This window comes from Priapulus caudatus, unplaced genomic scaffold, assembly GCF_000485595.1.
Source record: "Priapulus caudatus unplaced genomic scaffold, Priapulus_caudatus-5.0.1 Scaffold284, whole genome shotgun sequence".
In the NCBI taxonomy this organism is placed as follows: domain Eukaryota; kingdom Metazoa; phylum Priapulida; class Priapulimorpha; order Priapulimorphida; family Priapulidae; genus Priapulus; species Priapulus caudatus.
Window position 1 is genome coordinate 197073 of NW_014577345.1, and position 18644 is coordinate 215716.

The window sequence follows — 18644 nt, forward strand, 5'->3', positions numbered from 1 at the left end:
CATCCGCAATCAAAACGGCAAGCATGCGCGCAAGTTATTAGAGAACAAATAAATCAAGGAACTCTCTGAACAAGAAAGAAAGAGCAGGGCAAACGTCTGGCGCACGGTTTAGGCAACAACCTCCAACCGCCAAATTTCTTTTCGATGAGAATGCATTGCAGAAGTAGGATCATACATCATAGTCAGACTAGCGTACAGTTAAAATTTATAAAATGTGGAAACCATGAAGCGCGCTGACTGCTATCATAGATATAACTGAGATAACAAAACGATGGCGATGTGGAATTATTACACAGGTGCTCTCTCGCAAGAGCTATTTATCGACAAGGAAGAGTTCGTAGAGGATTTCAATGAGATTGTGATCAAGACACGACCGAGTCGCGAGACATTCGTGTCTCAGATCATGGTCGGTCATATATAGAAAGCGCATCTTCAGGTAAGAGTCATATATCCTGAAAACATTTACTGAAACAGACTGAAAACCATTTAGTGTGTGATTTTGAGTGTGGCGGGCGTGTTGTGTGTGCGTCGCGTGTGCGTAGCGTGTGTGTGTGTGTGTGTGTGTGTGGTGTGTGTGTGGTCCGCGCGCGTGCGTGCCGTATGTTGTGTGTGTGTCGTGAGTGGTTGTGCGTTTGTGGCGCGCGGTGGTACGGTGTGTTACGTGAGTTGAGTGCGCCGCGGCGTGCGAGCAAAGTGTATTACACGCATCGCACGGACTCGGCGCTTGCGACGGTCAGCACGCGCTGGCCCAGTGTTAATAAACACACATAACCACATAGTTACTTTTAATGCCATTCTAATTCACCAAAAATGTATTTATTCACCATGAATTTGCAAAAATACAATGATGCAGAAAACATTATTTTGAAGGGTGTTGGGGGTAGCGAAAGACCATAGCCCAGGGTCAATATCACAAGTAAACAATTTCATTCGCGTTAACAATTTCGTCTCCAACCTTGGAGTAATCTAAATCATTCTGACTCATTGTGATTAGAATGATTACTCCAAGCTCCAGCATAGCCTCCAACACTCCATGCTTCGATCGTTCGCTCCATAGGACGGTCATCTGTCCTGATCACGGTGAACGCCGTCTTGATCGGACTGCAGACGGACGAACGACTATCGGCCGATTACCAGTACGCCTTCAGCATCTTCGCGCACCGTCGTCGCTCACCAGTGTTCCACAGTGCCGAGCTGGCGCTGGGAAGTTATTACTGGATTCTCCATCTTCTGGAAGGTCGGCTGGAATATTCTCGATTTCGTCATCATCCTGGCGCTGCTACTTGGCCCGACCCTTAGCTTTCTGGGAAGCAGGTATGTACATGCGCTTGGATTTTTACGTGCCTTGGATTTTTACGTGCGCTTGGATTTTTTCGTTGCGAGATATAGGCTATGGGGAAATGCGAATGAGGGATCGCCTAACTCGTATTATTATATTATTATTATTATTATTATTATCATGCATCCATCAGCATCATCATCATCATCGATCAAAAAAAAAATATCACATCCCATCAGAAACCCCATCAAAGAACATTGTCTGGCAAAGCTAGACCTTTAAAGCGCTGTGAACGCGACCACTGCCTTATATACGCCTATAACGCCTACGACACTCTTTAACTGCTCTCTCTTACGCACATTGGCTGCAGTCGGATTTGCGGATTCTGAGAGTCCTGTCGCCGCAGTATCTGTAGTCGTGCGCAGCATCAGTGCCCTGGCGGGTCTCTCATGGTAGTGCAAGACAATTCTGCAAGTCTATGCCCTCGACATGCCCTAAATTGCTTCCTCTCTGTATCATTCTGCTGGTGTTCTGTCCATGTGGAAACGACGCTCTTTGCAGAGGCAAGTTTTGTTCCCTCTCGCGCTATCTCTCGCGTTCGAGCGATATCTCCTCTCGCACCTCTCTTATCTCTCTCCTCTCTCTCTCTCTCTCTCTCCTCTCTCGCCTCCTGCTCTCCTCTCTCTCTCTCCTCCTCACTCTCTCTCTCATCGTCCTCTCTTCTCTCTCTTGCTCTCTCGTCTCCTCCCCGCCGCCCCCCTCCTCTCTCTCTCTTCTTATCTCCTCGCTCTCCTCTCTCTCTAGATATATAAGTAATATAATCTCATAAATTTAACAAAATAGCTTCGGCGTTTCCACGTCTCCAATACTATAAACAGAAAAATATACATACATAGAAATACACTTATCCTCTAACCCCTTCGTTGTTGTTTCTTCTTCGCAGCCGTGCCCAGGTATTTGTTGTACTCTCACACTGACCCATGTTTGCATCTCATTCAGTGTAACGCAAGATGGATGGATGAATAGTTCGAAGAATTCAAAAAGTCGCAGTGCGACATTGCGTGACGGAAATCCACACAATGCACGACGGGGGCAGTTCTCATATATTAGACATTTCATCATAAATCTCATACCCTAAAAGAATTTCCCACGATGCAGTTACGTCGGTTTCTGAAGTCGGGTGGATATTACATTGGCGGCATGTTTCTACTCTTCTGCGCCATTATGGTGGGCGCATTTGTCTCGCAAACCTGGTGGTTGCCTGGTTGTCACCACCTTGAGCTAGCCATGACAGAGGTTAGAGAAGAGCAGAGGCACAGGAGACTTATTAGGAACGATACCGAGGTGAGAGAGAAGCCAGCATGCATTATGCGTCAATATCTCCCACACGAAGAAAATGTTCAATAACATGATATGGAGTCAATAGGACGCTCATCTCCGCCTGTCCGGCCGCAAAAATTTTTTCCCCCTCTGAGTTCGACCACAGCCAAGCCAGCGCACTCTATTCACAGTCGACTCCTCGAAGCAACAATGTAAAATGAATACACCCGTTCCTAAACCCTAACCCTAACCCTAACACGTACCCAAACCTAACACTAAAATAATCCAACCATATATATAACGAACATATATACAAAAACACTATCTATGGTGGTCCGGAACTCAGTGGAAAAAAATTCGCGGTCCGACCAAGGTCTGTGTCAGAAACAAAATTCTATCATCAGTTTTAACATCAACTTTTCCCCATAGACCGTTGACAGAAACGTGAGAAGTACGAGTTTCCCATACTCGGTGCATACAGGTCCGTCTACGATAAAAAAAACCTGTTAAGACTAATGTTAAGACTAATTTTGTTTCTGACAACGGGTCCATAGCTGGCTTACGAAATCGACAAATAGACATTAGTGTGTTATTGACGTGTCCTTAACCATCCAGGCTGACAAACACCAGTCTTGTTTGCTAGCCTTACTCTAACAGTCGTTGCTAAGATGCGAATTGCTTGGAAATTGATGGCCAGCACGGCGAGTAAACGTACCTAAGTGTAAGGTGACATCTGAATGACCGTATGTGTTGGCGGGCAGGTGCCGAGGAAGAAGACAATGTACCTGTCATTCATATATCGAAGGTGTTAGACAAGGCTCATCCATCGAAACAAACGCCTATAATACTCGCCGACTTGAATGGTTGGTATAGTAGCGCAAGGAAAAGTATAGTAGCGCAAATAAATTATTAACGCAATTAATCTTGCTATATATGTGTGTGCGTGCGCGTGTGTGTATTTATTTATTTATTCCAAAGAATTATACTGAGTTTTATACGCACTATTTTATGTTGTGTCGTGTATGAGTGAGTGCGTGCGTACGTACGTGTATATGTACGCGTGCATGCGTGCGTGTGCGCGTATTCGTATTGGTGTTAACGATGCTGCGTGTATGCGTGCGTGCGTGTACGTACACGCGTGTGTTCGAACTGGCGTTAACAATGCTGCTGTGTGCGTGCGTGCGTGTACGTACCATGTGCGTATTGGTAGTAACTATACTTCTGCCGTGTGCGTGCGTGCGTGCGTGTACGTACGCGCGCGTGTGCATATTGGTATTAACTATACTTCTGCTGTGTGCGTGCGTGCGTGCGTGTACGTACGCGCGCATGTGCGTATTGGTATTAACTATACTTCTGCCGTGTGCGTGCGTGTGCGTGCACGTACCATGTGCGTATTGGTAGTAACTATACTTCTGCCGTGTGCGTGCGTGCGTGCGTGCGTGTACGTACGCGCGCATGTGCGTATTGGTATTAACTATACTTCTGCTGCGTGCGTGCGTGCGTGTACGTACGCGCGCATGTGCATATTGGTAGTAACTATACTTCTGCCGTGTGCGTGCGTGCGCGTGCAGGTGCGGATAGCGAGGACATCCAGGCGCTGGCGCTGGCGCTCACCGCGCTAGAAGAGAACCTCGCTGAATACACGGCCATCCGCAAGGACATGCAACTCATCTTCGACGTCGTCCTCGAACTCAACCTGCGCGACGACCTCGAGAATCTCGTCGACGACGGAGACATGCCGCCGCCGACGACCGGTGCCGACGGCGCGGCCGGCACGAGCGCAAAGGTACCGACGACGTGCGTGCGTGCGTGCGTGCGTGCGTGCGTGCGTGGAGGGTTGAATGATTGCGTGGCAGTATGGCGCTAGCTCGGTAGCTGCACGGCTACCGTCACTAGCAGACGGACTATAAGATATATATGGCTTCATAGTAACGTTCTCAAGTCCTCTTAAGTGAACGAAAAGTCGCCACCTATTGACTAACCTGTGAAACATCGGTCTCGTTTGCTAGCGGTACACGTTAGCGCGATGCCACATATGCAAACGAGAGCGAAGTCTACCAGGATACGACAGGTGCGCGTGTGCAGCACACACAAATGAGAAATTCCCATTTGCGACAAACAACCGTTCTCTATCTTCCAGCCGGCGACCGACTTTAATTTCGAGAACTTCGCCACGAAGGGCGACATCATTTCCAACCTGATGTCGCTGGAGAAACACCGCGGCATCACGTCCGAGAATGCCGACTTGAAGGGTGTGATCAAACAGGCGGCCCTGGCCATCGACGACAAGTCCGTGTGGCTGAACAGGACGAAGAGCTACATACGTAAGAAGAGCCAGGCGAGCCTGACGCGCTTGCAGCAGGCAAGCGCCACGCGCATGATGATGATGATTGCGTGTGTGTTTAGGCCACAATTAAAAAAATATTTGTTTGCCCTCACCCGACCCAGGCTGAAAAGTTTTGGTAGGTGGGTAGGCTTTTTTTTGTGGGGGGTCTTTTTACAAATTCAGTATGGTGTCTACATGCTCGGGTGTGCTTGTGTGGAGATACCTTTTATGTTGAATGTTTGTTTTGCTTAGTACATATAATGTATTGCCTACAGATTTATAAAATGTACATTGATACAATTTGTCAAAAAAAAAGGAAAATATCAATAAATTTTTTTGAGTCGGCCCCTTTTTGGCGGGTCGGTCGGGTGAGGGCAAACAAACAACATTTTTATTATGGCCTTACAGTTCCTTATAATAGATCGTAGACATTACAACTGTTTAAATTGCTATCGGAAATTCCAAACCCACCATAAAATGGCAATCATAAATGTACATGTATATATATCTAGTTAAAGCCGCACTATGCGCATCCAAACGCTAATTTCTCCAGTACTAAACTAGCAAATATTTCGTGTCATGCATAATCACACTACCTTACGGCACAAGAAACTTATAGTTACTTAATAGTTCCTCCCATTTCACTGCGCGTTTGCTTAAAACCCACAAGAAAAAGGTGCGAAATCTGGTAATCTGGCGCCAACGCTAAATTGTTTGCCAAACAATTTCGCCAAGAATCGGTTAGGTGACGTCACATGTTTTCATCTTTGCTACACCCGTACCGCAGCACCGCTGTGCGATTGCTTGGCAGAGCAACGCAAAAGTGTCAACAACATCGGAGAATTTGAACAACATTGGAGGTATTTTCAAATGCCTTTTATAAGACAACGCGCAGTGACATGGGAGGAACTAGAGTTTATTTTGTCATAAGGTAGTGTGATTATGCATGACACAAAGTATTTGCTAGTCTAGTACTGGAGAAATTAGCGTTTGGATGCGCATAGTACGGCTTTAATAAGGTGCATGGAATAACACTGGGGAGTGACCAAACAAAGTCATCTGAAAGTAAAATTTGAATAATAATGGTTTTGAATTATGAATAAATGTATTAAATTATAATGTATGTAACAAAATGTGCACCTACACAGATACTACAAAGGTGATTTAGCCTAACAACACTCCATCATCTATGTCAATATATTCAAATAATGAACTGCATAAAACTCACACAATCAATTCAGGTGGTAGTCATCCCCTTCTCCAAAATATCGTGCCACACACTCTAGACCTACTCTGTTTAAAACTAGTAAAATACTAACGAATTTTGAAACGGTCTTAGTGGTACTACACCGGTAACGGTTACGCTTGGTCCGTGTATGTACACAGGTGACCGAGAGCTGTTTGTGACCTATGTACTCCGCTTAATACACATACAGACCTCTGCTCTATGATAAGACATGGAATGAAAAGTAATCTACACTGTTTAAACAACCGAAATCTATTTAGGCACTTCTAAACACCTGCCAGGCATAGTAATTCTAGTTACTACCAATAATACCAGGGCATCTACGATTTTCACACATGTATGCTGCAGGATTTATCAACATCAATATAAACCAGGGATGTGCATGATTCACATCTAGGGAGATACATGCTGTATTGTGCTTATGTATACTAGGATGTATGCACACTGCACACCTTTCCTATGAACGGATTATGGTCTATACTCTGTTATAATAAGTGTACCTTGTAAATTCCAGTCTTTGTAGACATCACTGTTAACTGTTTTTATATAATAGCAGGGGCAATTTCTCCAATAATTTGCATTTATATATACATATTTAACTTCCAACACTCATAGGGTGTATAAAAATAACTGGCCTATGATATATTGGCAAAACTTAATATTGAAAATGTAAAAGAACGACAAAACACTGTCTGATTGCTGAGAATCACTTAGCTGTATACATGTATTGTCTACGGTTTGTAAATGAGTTAGTTTAAAAAGCCACTTAGGCATAGGGTTGTTGGCAATAGGGTGAAAACATACATGGACCACAGCACAGTGTAAATAACTAAGCTTGTTATACCTTTCGTTTATTTATCTTCGGTAGTTATCTCGCTGTATATATTTTCTTTGCGTACATATTATTTGTAATCAATGCAAAAATACCTAAATAAACCAAAAACACAAATAAACACTCACAACTACAATGCCATCAACTACATGGCAATGAGTGATTACAACTCGCGCGCACGTGAGAGACACACATACATTACAATGCCAATGGACGTACCTAACACTACACTGTACACAATCACAATGCGATAGGTCACACAAATACATTTTCGCGACAGATTGATATTCCCCATTTGTATTGTGAGCATACACTAAGTCGTCCAGTACTCATTTGTATAGATGAAGTGGATTACGCCGTATATTGTAACATCATCACGAGTCTATAGTTTCCCTTATCTCATGGCAGCAGCACTTATAAACACTCAAGATGGCGCCAACCGAGCACAGCACACCCATTCCGAATCTGCGGTATTTTGCGATAATGTTAGCGATCGGGAACTATTTGACACCGTAAGCGTTATTCGTACACATTAACGAGGCTTTCCTTACCTGAGAAAAGGCCGTAACAGGAATCTAACGCAGGCGAGCAGCCTTCAAATCTGCTTGTTCACCGGTGTTTCGCTTTCCTACAACATAGAACCTAATGTCGTTTCTAGAGTGTGGTTCACCGACGATAGTGACGACGGATATCAATGCGCTGTTCACGCCCTGTGTACGCAAAATCTATAAATCATTATATACAAAATATTTCAAACATTAAAGGCTGAAACATTTTTAGCATTACAGTATTATGCATCTTTGTAGTATCACTGTCTTTCATAGCTAGTCCTTTTATCGATGATTCTCCGTGGACTATATTGAGCAACTATCTAACGTAGGCGGTGCGCGGGTCTGCCGGTGTACCTGTGGGAGTGGCGGCACGATGAAAAGCATTGCATGGAAACAGGTTGCTAACCGGCTGGCCGCGGGAAGCATGGAATTTGAACAAGCTATTTCATTCGTATATTAGCATATATGAGTCACCGAATTCTCAGCGTGACGCATATACTACGGCAAAGTTTTTGTCGGTATATATGAAGTCGGCTTATATTTTGCTGTTCCTTTCCAGAATAACGAAATCATGAAACAAGAATATGCGTGCGAGATATATCGTATTATCGTTATATCACGTATCGCTTATGCCGTACGTGAATATGTGCATAGAAAAATATATGCGATATACACATGTTTATGCTTATGAGCATATTGGGAAATGTAAGTTTGTGTAACCTAGACAAACTATGCGACATACAAAACGGCATAACACAAACATAAACATGTAACATACAAAACGTCAGCAGCTTATTGCTCTGCTGTTTCCGCGCTCGTGCTTTCTTCCGTCGTCAAACTGACTGTTATTTTGCCTGCGGGGCCAAAGCCACATACGGGGTTTGCATTCTTAGCTCCGTGTTTGCCGTTGGAATTTCGCCGTTGCCCCTGTAAATGAGTATAAGAGACGCATTGGTGTATGATACTGAAGGAAAGATAACGTGAGAGGGGAAAGGACGTGAAGAAAATAAATAGGAAAGTTATGTGTGAGCGAGCAAGAGTGAGAGGGACAGAGAGAGAGAGAGGGGGAGGAGATGAAAAAGAAGTGAGAGGGGTAGGGATCTGTATAGTGACGGAACGCTAAAGAAGGAATTGGGAAGAGAGAACAAGAAAGAGAAAGAGCACAGAGGAAGAGAAAAAAGAAAACGTATCTCAAATTTATGTATTAACTTTCGTAAAACTATAAGTACAAAATATCACTAAGGACCGTATATAAGCAGAGCCTTTGGTATCACGAATTTGTTCGGATAAAAGTGGTAACAATGATCTGCTACATGGATAACAATGGCAGGAAACAATGAAATTCGCACAATGGACATAATTTGCTCTTATAGTTGTAGTTTCGTTGTAGCGCCACGTTGTCAACAGTAGTACCGCCATAGTTGACGTGATAAAATGGCGAGCAGATTTCGTGCAGCGGCGCAGAAAGTCGCCGAAGAAGCTGTGGTAACAGCTGACACTCAGGCAGCACCGCAATCAAAACGGCATAGCATCGCGCAGTTATTGAGAACAAATAAATTCAAGAGACTTCTGAACAAGAAGAAAGAGCAGGCAAAGTCTGGCGACGGTTTAGGCAACAAACCTCAACGCAAATTTCTTTTCGATGATAATGCATTGCAGAAAGGTAGGATCATACATTATAGTCAGGACTACGCTACAGTTAAAAATTTATAAATGTGGAAACATGGAAGCCGCTGACGCGTATATAGGTTATATATACTGATGATAACAAAACTGATGCGATGTGGAATTATTAACACAGGTGCTTCTCTGCAAGAGCTATTTATCGACAAGGAAGAAGTTCTAGAGGATTTCAATGAGATTGTTGATCAAGACGACGACCGAGTCGAGACATTCGTGTCTCAGATCATGGTCGGTCATATGATAGAAAGCGTCATCTTCAGGTAAGAGTATATATACTGAAACATTTATGAAACAGACTGAAAACATTTATGTGTGTGATTTGAGTGTGCGGGCGTGTGTGTGCGTGCGTGTGCGTGCGCGCGTGTGTGTGTGTGTGTGTGTGTGTGTGTGTGTGTGTGTGTGTGTGTGTGTGTGCGCGCGCGCGTGCGTGCGTATGTGTGTGTGTGTGCGTGAGTGGTGTGTGCGTTTGTGTGCGCGCGTGTACGTGTGTGTACGTGAGTGAGTGCGCGCGGCGTGCGAGCAAGTGTATTTACATGCATGCACGGACTGGCGCTTGCGACGTCCACCACGCGCTGGTCTCAGTGTTATAAAACACACTATAATACATAGTTACCTTTAATTCAATTCAATTCAAAAAATTTATTTATCACCATAATTTGCAAAAATACAATGATGGCAGACAAAATTATTTTGACCAAGGGTGTTGGGTAGGCGAAAAGACGCATCATTGCCCAGGGTCACTATCACAAATTGTACACAATTTCATTGCGCGTTAAGCAATTGTATCGTATCTCAACCTTGGAGTAATGCTAAATCATTCTGACTTTCATCTGTGATTAGAATGATTACCCAAGCTCCAGCCATAGCTCCACAGCACTGCCATGCTTCAATGTCTGCGCTCTCATAGGGGACGTCATCCTCGTTTCCTAGATCACGGTGAAAACGCCGTCTTGATCGACTGGCAGAGCGGACGAAACGACTATCGGCCGATTACCAGTACGCCTTCAGCATCTTCGACCAGTGCGTGCTCACAGTGTTCACGTGCGAGCTGCTGCTGAAGTGGTATTACGGATTCTCCATCTTCTGGAAGGTCGGCTGGAATATTCTCGATTTCGTCATCATCTCCTGGCGGCTGGCTACTTGGCCCGACCCTTAGTTCTGGGAAGCAGGTATGTTACATCGCCGCTTGGATTTTTACGTGCCTGGATTTTACGTGCGCTTGTGATTTTTTCGAATTGCGCGAGATATAGGCTATGGGGAAATGCGAATGAGGGATCGCCTAACTCGTATTATTATATTATTATTATTATTATTATCATCATCATCATCATCATCATCATCATCATCATCATCATCGCATCCCATCAGAACCCCATCAAAGACATTGCTGCAATAGCGAGATCTCTAAAGCGCTGTGAACGCGACCACTGCCTTATATACGCCTTATAACGCCTTATGTACACTCTTTAACGCTCTTCTTCGCACATTGGCTGCAGTCGGATTTTGCGGATTCTGAGAGTCCTGCGAGCATTTCGTAGTCTGCGCAGCATCAGTGCCCTGGCGGGTCTCTCCATGGTAGTGCAGACGATTCTGCAGTCTATCCCCGACATGGCCAACATTGGCTTCCTTCTCTGTATCATTCTGCTGGTGTTTCTGTCATGGAACGACGCTCTTTGCAGAGGCAAGTTTTGTTATCCCTCTCGCGCGCTATCTCTCCGTTCGAGCGATATCTCTCATCCGCACCTTCTATGCTCTCTCTCTCTCGCTCCTCTCTCTCTCGTCGTCTCTCTCTCTCTCCTTCTCTCTCTCCTCTCTCTCTATTCTGTCTCCTCACTCTTCTCTCTCTCTCTCTGACTCGTCTCGTCTCCCCCCCCCGCCCGCCTACCCTCTCATCTCTCTTCTCTCCTCTCTTCTCTTCGCTCTGCTCTCTCTAGTATATATATATATATATATACATAAATTTTAACAAAAAGCTTCGGCGTTTCCACGTCTCCAATATACTATAAACAGAAAATATACAGGTACATAGCTATACTACACTTATCCTCTAACCCTTCGTTGATCCTCCGTGTTTCTTCTGTGCAGCCGTGCCCAGGTATTGTTGGTACTCTCTCCCACACTGACGCCATGTTTTGCTCTTCCATTCATGTGTAACGGCAAGATGGATGGATGAATAGTTTTCGATAGAATTCAAAAAGGTCGCTATGCGATCATTGCGTGAGCGGAAATCCACACAGAATGCACGACGGGGGCAGTTTCCTTTCATATATTGACATTCAATTCATAAATCGCATCCTAAAAGAATTTCCCTACGAATGCAGTTAGTCTGGTTTTCTGAAGTCGGGCGCTCGGATATTATCATTGGCGGCATGTTCTACTACTTCTTCTGCGCCTATTATGGTGGGCGCATTTGTCTTTCGCAAACCTGGTGGTTGCCGTTGTTGTCACCACCACCTTGAGGCCTAGCCATGACAGAGGGAGAGAAGACAGATGGCCAGGAGGACCTTATTAGGAACGGTACCGGAGGTGAGAGAGAAGCCAGCATGCATTATGCGTCAATATTATTGCCCCACTGAAGAAAAATGTTCAAAACATGATATGGAGTCATAGGACGCTCATTCCGCCTGTCGGGACGCAAAATTTTTTTTTGCCCCACTTGAGTTCCGCGACCCAGCCATCGCGCACCTCCATTCACCATCGACTTCCTCGAAGCAACAATTTGTAAAATGAATACCACACCTGTCCTAACCCTAACCTACCCAACCGCCTCCAAACCACTAATATAATCAACCATATATATAGAACATCATTATTACAAAACACTATGCTATGGTGGTCGGACCTCAAGTGGGAAAAAAATTTCGCGTCGACAAGGTCTTGTTGTCAGAAACAAAATCTTATCATCAGTTTAACAATCTAACTTTTCCCACATAGACCGTTGACAAAAACGTGAGAGTTACGAGTTTCCCATACTACGGTGGCTACAGGTCCGGTTAGTCGATAAAAAAAAACGTGTTTAACGACCTAATGTTAGGACATAATTTTGTTTTCTGACAACGGGTCATAGCTGGCTTACGGAATCGACAAATATGACATTAGTGTGTTATTGAGCGTGTCCTACCATCAGGCTGACAAACACGACAGTCTTGTTGGCTAGCTATTCTAACAGTCGTTGCTAAGAATGCGAAAATTGCTTGGAAATTGATGGCCAGCACAGCGAGTAAACGTACCTAAGTATAGGTGAAACGAATGCTGAAAGTATGAATGACCGGTAGGTTTGGCGGGCAGGTGCCGAGGAAGAAGACAAACTGTACCCTGCTACATTCACTATTCGAAGGTGTTTAGCCAAGGCTGCACATCGAAACAAACGCCTATAATACTCGCCGACTTGAATGGTTTGGTATATGTAGGCAAGGAAAGTATAGTAGCAATATAAATTATTACGCAATAATCTTGCTATAGTAATGTATATGGTGTGCGTGCGCGTGTGTGTATTTATTTATTTATTCGCAAAGAATTATACTGAGTTTTATACGCCTCATTTTATAGTTGTGTCCGTGTATGAGTGATGCGTGCTGTACGACGCTGTAATATGTACGCGTGCACGCGTGCGTGTGCGCGTACAATTCGTATTGGTGTTAACCGATGCTGCGTGTATGCGTGCGTGCGTGTACGTAACACGCGTGTGTTCGAACTGGCGTTAACAATGCGGCTGTGTGTGCGTGCGGCGTGTACGTCCATGTGCGTATTGGTATAACTATACTTCTGCCGTGTGCGTGCGTGCGTGCGTGACGTTACGCGACGCGGCATGTGCAGTATGTGGTAGTACTATACTTCTGTGTTGCGTGGCGTGCGTGCGGTGCACGTACGCGCCAGTCGTATGTATCATGCTCTCGGGTGCGTGGCGACTACATTGGCTATTGAGACTATACTTCTGCTGCCTGTGCGTGCGTGCGTGCGTGCGTGTACGTACGCGCCGCATGTGCATTGGTATTAACTATACTTCCGCTGCGTGCGTGCGTGCGTGACGTGGGCCTGTGCAATGTAGTACTAACGGCGTGGCGTGCGCGGCATCGAAGCGAGGACATCAGGCCGTGGCGGCTGGCGCTCACCGCGCTAGAAGAGACCCTCGCTGAATACACGGCCATCCGCAAGGACTGCAACTCATCTTTCGACGTCGTCCTCGAACTCAACCTGCGCGACGACCTCGAGAATTCGTCGTCGACGACGGAGACCATGCCGGCGCGACGACCGGTGCCGACGGCGCGGCGGCAGGCACGAGCGCAAAGGTACCGACGACGTGCGTGCGTGCGTGCGTGCGTGCGTGCGTGCGTGAGGGTTGAATGATGCCTGGCAGTATGGCGCAGCTCGGTAGCTGCACGGCTACCGTCACTAGCAACGGACTATAAGATATATATGGCTTCATAGTAACGTTCTCAGTCCTCATTGTGACGAAAAGTCGCCACCCTATTGACTAACCTGTGAAACATCGTCTCGTTTGCTAGGGCGTACACGTTAGCGCGATGCCACATATGGCAAACGAGAGCGAAGTCTACCAGGATACGACAGGTGCGCGTGTGCAGCACACACAAATGAGAAATTCCCATTTGCGAAAGAACAACCGTTCTCTATTCTCCAGCCGCGACCGACTTTAATTTCGAGAACTTCGCCGACGAAGGGCGACATCTTTCCAACTGATGTCGCTTGTGAGAAACACCGCGCATCACGTCCGAGAATGCCGACTGAAAGGGTGTATCAAACAGGCGGCCCTGGCATCGACGACAAGTCCGTGTGGCTGACAGGACGAAGAGCCTGACATACGTAGAGAAGAGGCCAGAGCCGACGATCGTGGGTCCGCTGCTGCAGCAGGCAAGCGCCACGCGCATGATGATGATGAAAGATGATGATGATGATGAGGGATGATGATGATGATGAGGGATGATGATGATGATGATGATGAGTAGACGATACACACATGATAAGTATGTACATGATAAGTATGTACCGGTACATGATAAGTATGTACTGATACATGATAAGTATGTACATGATGGAGTATGTCTACTGATACATGATAAGTATGTACATGATGAGTATGTACTGATACATGATAAGTATGTACATGATGAGTATGTACTGATACATGATAAGTATGTACATGATGAGTATGTAACTGAACATGATAAGTGTACATGATAAGTATGTACCGTACATGATAAGTATGTACTGATACATGATAAGTATGTACATGATGAGTATGTACATGATAAGTATGTACATGATGAGTATGTACTGATACATGATAAGTATGTACATGATAAGTATGTACCGGTACATGATAAGTATGTATATGATCAGTATGTACATGATGAGTATGTATATGATATGTGTATGTACATGATGAGTATGTATATGATATGTATGTACATGATGAGTATGTTATATGATAGTATAGTTACACTGATAAGTATGTATATGATAAGTATGTATATGATAAGTATGTATATGATATGTATGTACATGATGAGTATGTATATGATAAGTATGTATATGATATGTATGTACATGATAAGTATGTATATGATATGTATGTACATGATAAGTATGTATATGATATGTATGTACATGATAAGTAATATTAAGTATGTATATGATATGTATGTACATGATAAGTAATATTAAGTATGTATATGATATGTATTAATTGTGAGACATGATTAAGTATGTATATGATATGTATGTACATTATGTTATTATAGATATGTATGTACAGATAAGTCATAGTATCATGATAGTATGTTACATGATGAAAGTAATATTAAGGTATGTACATGATAAGTATGTATATGATATGTATGTACATGATAAGTAATATTAAGTATGTATATGATATGTATGCACATGATAAGTAAGTCATGAAGATGAGATATACACACGCGCGCGCGTGCGTAGTTATTCCCGCGACCGTGGCGACCCCTCCACGCAATAATACGTCGCTTACGTATAAGGCTAACCGTCCTAGAATGGTCACGCGACTAGATTTATCAATGGATAAATGGCGTATTACGTTTGTTACAATCCGATGTTAGCCAGTTATTTTCTGTGCGGTCAGATAAATTTGAAGCTGCAGATTTTTCCACTATTGCTTCTGATATCGGATAAAGCGGGGTTCGTAAAATCGAGGGTTAAGTACATAGTAAAAATGATTAACAGTTAACCTGAACTGAAATAAAATATTACCCATACTCCATAGTTAAGTAAGTAATATATATGTAGTTATCGACGTGTAACCTATTCAGGTAGTGCATAATACTAAGAAGAAAGCATGGTAAACTATTGTTCATCATTATAGTGTTAACGGATACCAATTTTAATTTACATCTGTGTGTAGACAACGAAATCGTTTCCCATCTTCCCTTATTTATAAAATAAACTTCACTACACAACATAACACCTCCTCGTTTTCTCATTAGAAAACAGTAGCAATGAATAAGGTGGGAAATCAACAAAACTCCTTACGACTAGAAATACGGTTACCAATAACCAATAAACACGTGACGCACCATACCAGTACACGCGCTTCAGTAACACAGAATTATACATGTAAAAATATCAGAATATTGGCTTGCGCCCATGAACACAATCCACATTGTGAAGCACAGACGTACAGGTGTACAGAATTCGCTTACTGTTGTGTAAAACTATGCCTTTCTGGTCTCGTTACGATTATACAACTAAACTAGTAACCAGCGTTCACGCATAAAGTACGCAAATAACCCTTGTAACGGAGCAAAGACAAAAAAGTTCGGATTATGTCTTACAATATATATATAACACGTGCGTTCTGCTCACGTTCTCTTTGCGTAGTGTTACTCTACGAACGGGGTCTTCTGACACATTAAGTAGTAGTCTTTTAAGTAGCATTCTGTATAACCTAATAAGCACCACATTTGTCTGCACACATTTGTACACATTTTAGCACACTTTATATAGCAGCTAATAGTAATACTGACACAATATGAGGTGATTACTAACAAAGGACGCAGTAGCTTGCTTGCACTGGATCCCAGACTCAATATTTGCGAAATACAGAAGTAAGAACAACTTACTACAACTACTTAGGTTGTTACTACAACCAGACGATGAAGGTATCACAGTCAGCACTTGGACCTTTTTGATCCGAAGTGACACGAATGATAGTAGTGACAACAGCGACAACAACAACAACGACGGCAACGACAACAACAACAACAACAACAACAACAACAACAACAACAACAACAACAACAAGTAACAAGGACTGATACAATTACAATGATGATAGGGAAGAGAACATAGAAGGAAACAAAATATCACAGTCAGCACTTGGACCTTCTTGATCCGAAGTGACACGAATGGTGGCGACAACGAGGACAGCGGTAATTAACAACAGGTTGTCACGGTGATGACGATGACGGTGACAGCAGACAATATATATCACAGTTAGCGCATGAACCTTCTCGATTCGAAGCACCCTTTATGAAGAGAAACGATCAACATGGCATGACGATGAATTCCTTGGTGGCTACTGGCGGATGAAATATATCACAGTTAGCACTTGAGCTTTCTCAGCTCGAAGTGACGTGAACGATGACGGTGAGAAATGTATGGCGTCGAGCCTTTGTGAATGAGGTGGCCAGTTAATAAGGCCTTAAGTGATCCAGCGTAGGATTTAGGCCGATATAATATAGGATATGCGGCATCAAATCGACGTACTCAAAGCTTGCTACCACGACCTGGAACTTGTACCATCTCGGTACGAAGTCCAGATACGGCATAACTAATCATAAACTATAAAATCGTGGGATGCCAGTATCGATGCACGCACACCCTCACACAAACGCATGCACACCCATAGACAAACGCACGACTTCACACGCGCACACACGCACGCACGCACGCACGCACGCACGCACGCACGCACGCACGCACGCACACACACACACACATCTACATCAATTCATAAAGTTGTCAGAGCAGCCACTATAGCCTTCTTGCTCATAAAAAACATTTTATCGGAATTCATACACAGAACAAAACATACCTAGATTAATTTAATAACCCCATTCTTAATCACTGCATGTCACCTCTAAAACTTACCTGGATCACATTAATAAACCCTTCTAAACACTGTCACTTCTACAACATACCTTGATTTACCTACTTATTTTACTGACTTACTGTAATTTGTGATCATCATTTAACTGTCTATCGTGTCTATAGCTTTTTAAGCTCATTTAACGAAATTTTTATTGAGGTTTGCACATTATTGATAGTACAAAATTTCTTTTTATTACAGGCAAGGATTCTTTCTAAAAATTCAAGGACATTTTCATGAAATTCAAGCACTTTTCAAGCACAAAATCAACATTTACTAAATTCAAGTACTTTTCAAGGACTCTCCTAAAATTCAAGGACTTTTCAAGTACTGTGCGAACCATGGTGCTGCATAGAGGAAAATTATTACTTGCATGTCAACCAGGGAAAAAATTTCTCTTCTTTTTTTTCTCGGGAGCTCTTTTTCAAAAGTCTGTGGAAAAAATAGCTCTTGTCATAGCCCTTGTTTTACGGGAGCTATTTTGAGCCTCACGGGAGCGATTTCGGAGGTTTGAAGAGCAAATCGCTCATCGCTTCCGTGTATTTTTTACCCTGATGTCAACGACCGCATATGATGAGACAGGACGAACGTGAGCGTGCGATCAGAGACAATCGACTCCAAATGAAGTCAACGCACTTAGGGTGAAAGTATTACTTGCACAGAGATAAAGTATTACTGGCACAAAATCTTTTCATGTTATTAAAGATCGTACACATATGATGAGACAGGCATGCAGGCCTTGCCATGTTAAAAATAAATATGTCCCGTGTACTACACTAGCGGTAGCCAACGGCTGGTCTCGCAGCATCGCAGCAAACTGTAAGCAATTAACACTAAATGTGTCATGAGGGTGTACAAAATGAGAGGAGTAGTTGTAAACCAAAAAAATTGTTGTGAACTTCTACTGCACACACAAAACCAGATGGCTGCCATATGATGTTGACACAATGTGATAACACCCAGTAACTCTGCATCTCTCTTTTATGCCCCCACCTCTCTCTATCTCTCGCTGTCATTCCCCCTCTCTCTTCTCTCTCTCTATCTCTCTCTCGCACTATCTCTCTCTCTCTCTCTCTCTCTCTCTCTCTATTTCTATATTTCACGCTCACTCTCTCTCTATTTCTATCTTTCACGCTCACTCTTTCCCCCACTCTTTCTCACCCCCTTCTCCCGCACTGAATATGAAGCAGCATGGTTAATAGATGACACACAGGTCAGCACTACCCTAACAGCTGCGCGCTGTCACACGTACCACGTCAGCGGCGATGGA

At 43.7% G+C, this 18644-nt stretch overlaps 1 protein-coding gene across 1 annotated transcript in view; it reads right to left on the reverse strand.

Moving 5' to 3' along the window:
• LOC106808530 (protein 4.1 homolog) overlaps positions 1–7688 on the reverse strand; it is a 69709-nt gene extending 62021 nt beyond the window's left edge. The window contains 1 exon segment of the mRNA XM_014811287.1: positions 7555–7688. The gene's annotated coding sequence lies outside the window, so the exon portion shown is untranslated.
• Positions 7689–18644: the final 10956 nt, after the last annotated feature.